Raw genomic sequence first — 6,141 nt, forward strand, 5'->3', positions numbered from 1 at the left:
CCTGTGCAGCGATCACCACATTCCAACCTTTTCTGGCTGTTGGACCCACAGAAAAAGGACAGAATAAGTAAGACGACCTCATTCTTTGAAGCCCTACAGGAAAAGTTTTCAATCCCTTGGCCACCTGCTTCAAGTGACTTGGGGCCAAGAGGGCCTTCCAGAGTCACTGTGGACTTGCTCTCATCCCAAAGCAGGGGTCTGGGGACTTGGCATCACTGGGCCGGATGAGGGCAACACGGAAGGTCCCCGAGGCGGTCCTCACCTCGCCCCACCTCCACACACCCAGACGGAGAGAGGATAAATTTGGGGGTACAGGGAGTGGGAGGATTTTTTTCCCCCAGTTCTCCACTAGCTTTTGCCTGGCGCCTGCTAGCCAACGTAGCCCTCCCCCTCAGATCGTAGGGCCTTTCCGCGCACGGACTTCCCCCTCCCAACCCCAACACACCATGCTCCCCCACCACCCCCGGGCACAAGCGGTATTCAGAGACGCCGAGTTTTGTTTACAATCTAATTTGTTCAGATAATTGCCTCAACTTTGCTCCGCGCTTGGCCCTCGTGGACCCAGCCTGGAGCCCTTCATTGGCTCTCGGAGCACTTCGGAGGAAATTCCCCTTAGCAGACCGTGGCAGCGCGTGCGCGAGGTATGGAGCATGACTACTCACAAAGCCCAGAAGGAGCCTCCCCAACCCCAGCCCCCACGCAGTGGGGAGTCGGAGGGGAGGCCAGACTAGGCAGGGCCCGCGAGCCGGACGCCGACTCCGGACTTGGGGGGCCCCCTGGACTACACCCCGCGCCAAGCGCAGCCCGCCGGGAACCGGTGAACCCTTGAGTGCGAGGCGGACTTGGCCGTACCTCCAGACTCCGGGGAAAGGCCAGGGTTTGTAAAGCGTACCCTAAGATGAATCCCTGGCCAAGGAGAATCTCTGCGTCCCCTCTGCCTAACAACTGGTACAGACCAGTCCTCTCCCCGACGTCCTCATGTTTTTCCTTCCCTAAACTTTGGAGCACGTGGTCTCCTCGGCTTTTTGCGGGGAAAGTTGCTGCACCTGGTTTAGGCGAATTATGGTAGCACTAGAAGTTGGTCTGCCCTCCCTCCGCCGCTCGCTCGCTCGCTCGCTCGCTCCCTCCTCCCCGGCGCTCCGCGCACTCCCTCCTTCCCTCCACCCCGCCGGTCTCCCGCCCCGTGCGCCCCGCCCGCGCGCCACCCGCTCGCAGCCAGCCACTCGCTGCCGGGGCTCAGTCGCAGCCCCTCGGAGTCCGGAGCCGGCCGCCCCTGCGGACCGGACAGTGTGCCCGGCAGCCGGGACGGAACCCCTAGCACGCGACCGGGGCGCGGCGCAGGCGGCGGCGGCGCGGCGGGGAGGAGCCCGGGCCGGAACCAGGGCTGGGCCGGGGGCGGGGACGCCGGGGTCCGGGAGCTTGGGAGCCGGAGCGAGCTAACGAGCGTCGCTGGAGGACCGGGAAGGAGGACCGCGGGATCCGGAACCAGCCCAGCTACCCCCCAAAGTGCGATGCCCGGGAGGGGCTGAGGCGCGCGGCGATCGGAGCGGGGAGGAGAGCCCGGGAGCGGCGCAGCGCGGAGGGGCAGCGCCGGCGGGCGGCGGCGGGCCCGGGCTGCGACCCGAGCGAGCCCCATGCCCCGTGCGGGCTGACGGGCCGGAGCCCGCACCGAGCGGCTGGGCCGGACAGGTAGGTGGCGGATCTGCTGGGCCCCCGGGACGCGGGTGGGGGCTGGGCCGGCCACTAGACCAACTCCCTCGCTCGCTCACTCTCTCGCCAGCTCCCTGGCTCACTTTGTGTTTGCAAACTGCCCGCCCGAGACGCGCCGGACGCCGGGAGCAGCCGAGCCCCGGGCCGGAGCACTTTGTTCCAGCGGGGGCCGGCCGGGGCGCATTGACCCGGGGGAAATGCGAGACCCCGCCCCCGGCCCGCCCCCCCCCCCGAGGGCCGGATCTGCCTTGGGAACAGGTGGGGGCTGCGGCGCGGGGTTGTGGGGGGGTGCAGCCGGAGGCCGGTCAGGGGGGCGGCTGGAGAGGGCACTGAGGCCCTCCCTGCCCCAAGAATCTGGGCTCCGCCCCCTTCTGGCCTCACCGCTGGGAATGGGGTGTAAGGGGGCGCGACCCCCCCTCCCCCGCCCGAAGTGAGACAAAGACTACTTCCCGGCCCGGACTTTCCTGAGGTGGGAGGGGAAGTTGTGAAATGGTATCCCCCAATTCCAGTCTGCACGGGACTCCCCAAGACCAGACCGAGGCAGACGGCCTGGGGTTGGGGAGTCGGGGACTACACTGTCTCCAGCACCACGTCGCCTTGGGCTAGGAGGGTACTGATCTTGCTGAGGTCGCATCTCGGAAGTTCCGAGATCAGTCAATCCTCTTTCCCGCATTCCTCAATCAGATCGGAGATAGAGCGGAAAACTTCTTGGGGACTTGAGAGAGACTGGAAATGGCCCCTGTGATTTTTATGTCTGTGTGTTTGTGTGTGCGCGCGCGCGCGCGCCGGAGCTGGACGGTGGGAACTGATCTGGTGGATACCTCGACCCACCCCATTTGGACAGAGCTTCCCGCTGTGTAGTTGGGGGGGGGAGTACCAGAAGGGCCGGAGGTCACCAGAGATGAGGGTCCCGGAGTGACCAAGCAGGACTCCATTCAGACCGGGGATTCGTAGTGTCTCACCCTAAGACAGTACCCTCATCTCCCCAACACCCCTCTGACCCGAGGCCACCCACCCCTGGTGACGCTCCAACCTCGTGCTGTGCGTCTACATCAAAACTTCTTGGGCTGCGCCAGAGCGGAACCCGGTGGCACTAGAAAGTGGGGTGCCCTGAGAGATCTGGGGTCGTGGCCACCCGGGTAAAGGAGCGTGTGATTTCGTGGGACGCGGATTCTTGAGTCAAAGGCCCTGATCTTCGCAGATTCTCTCTCTCCTCCAACTGGTGTGACTTGGTGAATGCACCCGTGTTGTCTCTCCCCGGACTCGAGGTTGGGAGGACAAGGGTATGGGGGGGGCGGTCCTTGCGCTCAGACAGCGCCCGGCTCCTCCTTTGCAACCTCCCCCCCAACTCTCTCCTGGGATTTCAGATGAGCGCCTGGTGCTAGCTGGTCTCCCCACGAGGTGGAGTGGGCCGCCGGCGGTGCGCAACACTGGATAAGGGTTGGGGGCCTGGGGGAACAAATCCGAAGGCATGGGTTGGAGGTTCCGGAACAAGTCTTGAAGACTTTTGGCCAATGCGGGATTTTACCTGAGCTATGCAGCATCTTCAGCTTCTGTTGCAGGGCACGGGTCTGCATAAGGCCCCAAACCGAATTGAGTTTGGTCTGGAATTCTGGGTCGGGAGAGCCCGTGAAGCTCAGAGGTAGTCTCTGTGGTTATCCCGGTGCCCCCTTTTCCCACGAAGTAAGGAGTAGCCGGATGGTCTCGGCGGGAGCATCCGCGTTGTCCCACTGCCCCGCAGAGCTCCCCCCCACCCCGCTCCCCAGAACCCCAACCGTTAGGCTCCTTTTCCTGGATGCCCTGCCCTACAGGCATTTTGTGCCCAGGTTGATCAGAGCCGGGAAGTCACTGGCCAACGACAACCTCTGCCCGCCCCCGCGGAAACCCGCTGTGAAGTCTGAAGGCCTCTTTCTTTTTCTTTCTTTCTTTCTTTCTTTCTTTCTTTCTTTCTTTCTTTCTTTCTTTCTTTCTTTTTTTCTTTTTTTCTCTCCCTTCCTCCCTCCCTCCCTCCCTCATCTTAAACTTGAGAAACTTTTATCTTGCTATTGTGATTACCAGGTGTCACCTGGAGGTTGGAGGGAGCAAACAGGGACTGCCATGGACACCTAGATGGCTTGCTGGTTAACCACCAAGGTGTCCTTAGATCTGTGAGTGTCAAGATTGTGCAGTGGAGGGCTCTCCGTTCAATCATGCAGGGTGGCCTGGGGAGCAGGTTTGCCTAGGGGGACCCCAATGAGATCCACACCTCCGCTTGTGGACCCTCAAATGACTATGAGACCCAGTATGTTAGCCCAGGCTGGCTTCAAACTCAGTGTCCTTTCTGCCTCCGCCTCTGGGATACTGGGATTACAGGTGTGTGCCATCCTCCACTCACTAAGGCCCCTACTTTATCCTAGGCCCAGCCTTGGCACAAATTGGGGGAGCTAAAGCTGGCCCATCAGTATGGGTTTGGGGATTGGGGGACCTCTGAGCCTTGGGCTTGACATCCATGCTAGAAAATACCAGGAGCTGGGCTAGCCAGGCTGCTTGCTAGGGGACCAGCCCTTGTTCCTTTCTGTGTTGCTCTCTCCTCAGCTAGACAACCCCACCCCCTTCCTCTCCTCTACCTTTGGCCAGAAACTTCCTTTCTGGCTGTCAGGCAGGTAGGTTTCTTCTTGCCAGGAATGTGCATATCCTGCTGGGCCCCTATTCCAAACACACCTTTTCCTTGGGGGGAGGGACATAGGAAGACTGGGAAGAGGGTGGCTTTCTTTTGATCCCATAATTCTGCAAATGTTTGCTGAGCCCCTACTATGTCTGGGCAGATCCCCAGCTGGGTACTAGGGTACCCTAGTGCAGAAGGCCGGGGTCTACTCTGTGGACCTCAAACAGCTGGGATAGGAGAGAAAGGGATAGGGTGGCAGTTTGGTTTCAGAGGAGGGTGTGAGGTGAGGAAAGGGGCATCTCCCCATGAAGCCTGCTCTGCATTTTAACTCTTCACTGCCCATGGTGGTTTCTGGGAGGTCTCACTGGTCATAGTGCAATTCAGCCCAAGCGCTTCATGTCTTTACTTATAGCCCATGCTAGGGACTTCTTCATTTCTCTTCCCCCTGTGTTACTCCTTTTCCAGCTTTTCCAGGCCCAAGGCAGCCATGGGCCTATTTTTTGTCAGGACTGTAGCTCTGCTGGTTGAAATAGCTTCCTCTGAGTTGGTTCTGGAGCTCCGGCAGAACCAGAGGCATGGAACTGGTGCCTCCCCAGGGCCAAACGGGTGTCAGAGTGAAAAAGGCTTTGGAACTTGGCACTAGAGATGGGTCTCTGGGGAACTTAATTAAGCTGCTGGAACCTCAATTTTCTTAGGTTGTAAAGTAGGTCAATAATACGTAGAGTAGAACGTCAGCTTGGGAGTTGAAGCCGAGGTAAAGTTCTGAGCTCATGCAAGTGTGCAAGTGCCTGGTGTGATGATATCCAGTGGTGGATCGATCTATCTTTTCTTTTTCTTTTTTAAAAATTATTTTAACAGCACTGCCAGGCCACTTATTGGGCTGAATACTGGAAATATTGAACTATTAACCTTCATTTTATAGGATGGAAAATGAAGCTAGAGAGGAGAGGCAATTTGTGTTGAAGGTCTGCTGCTACTCAGGAGCAGAGCTTGTACTAAATAGCCATGCTTCAGAATAACCAGGGGGCTGGGGCCTCCGCTATGGGGGAAGAGGAAAGAAGGAATGGAGGGGCTGTCACTCCCTACTCCCTTCTTCAGCCTGGGCCCAGCATCCTCTCTGCCTAGTGTGTCTAGGATGTAGTTGCCTGCCTTTAGGGAAGGCTTGGCATTCCCTGCTAGCATATAATCTGGCTTGTCCCTTAGGCCCTCTTAAGGTGCTAATGCAGACAAATACAAATGAGGTAGAGAATTCCCCAGAAGGCAGAGGAGGAAAGACTGGTAGGTCTTCTTTCCAAAAGGGGTGATTCTTAGTAGTTGGAAATGTAGCACTCAGATCCCCGTGGAAAGCCATGAGGCAGAGGCTGTAAGACTAATTTGAGACCTGCCACTGAATGGGTCATCTCAAAGAGGCAAGAAGAAATTTCCTAGAGGGAGCCTGAAGTTGTTGGCTCTCCTCAGCATTACCTTCCCGATTCTCTATGGAAACGCACACTTCTGCACACTGCCAATTGTACCAAGCCAGGATCCCAGCGGGAACCCTCATTCCTCTGGCCTCTGACTTTGTGGCTACACTTCATGCTTGTTCTGGGCTCTTGCAGAGAGCTGGGGGCACACTGCTGGGCTGGAACACAAGAGCACCCCACAGAAAATGTACCTTCTGCCTAGAGCCACAGGGTGTTGGACCGTGCAGTCATCTGTGCTATGTCGCCCTCGGTTCCAGAACAGATGGGCTCTCTTGTGAGCTCTCTCTCTCTCTCTCTCTCTCTCTCTCTCTCTCTCTCTCTCTC

The 6,141-nt window shown here is 58.6% G+C and overlaps 1 protein-coding gene across 4 annotated transcripts in view; it reads left to right on the forward strand.

Annotated features, from left to right (window-relative positions):
• Window positions 1-1,251: 1,251 nt before the first annotated feature.
• The window catches only part of Foxp4 (forkhead box P4), a 56,083-nt gene continuing 51,193 nt past the window's right edge, over window positions 1,252-6,141 (forward strand). For 3 of the 4 annotated variants that reach the window (XM_008823091.3, XM_008823093.3, XM_008823099.3), the window contains exon 1: window positions 1,328-1,689. The gene's annotated coding sequence lies outside the window, so the exon portion shown is untranslated. Of the gene's footprint in view, window positions 1,690-6,141 lie in introns of all 4 variants that reach the window. The other variant, XM_008823110.1, reaches the window with a different exon arrangement.

The sequence above is a fragment of the Nannospalax galili genome, unplaced genomic scaffold (genome assembly GCF_000622305.1).
Source record: "Nannospalax galili isolate Female #2095 unplaced genomic scaffold, S.galili_v1.0 scaffold1892, whole genome shotgun sequence".
Classification (NCBI taxonomy): Eukaryota; Metazoa; Chordata; class Mammalia; order Rodentia; family Spalacidae; genus Nannospalax; species Nannospalax galili.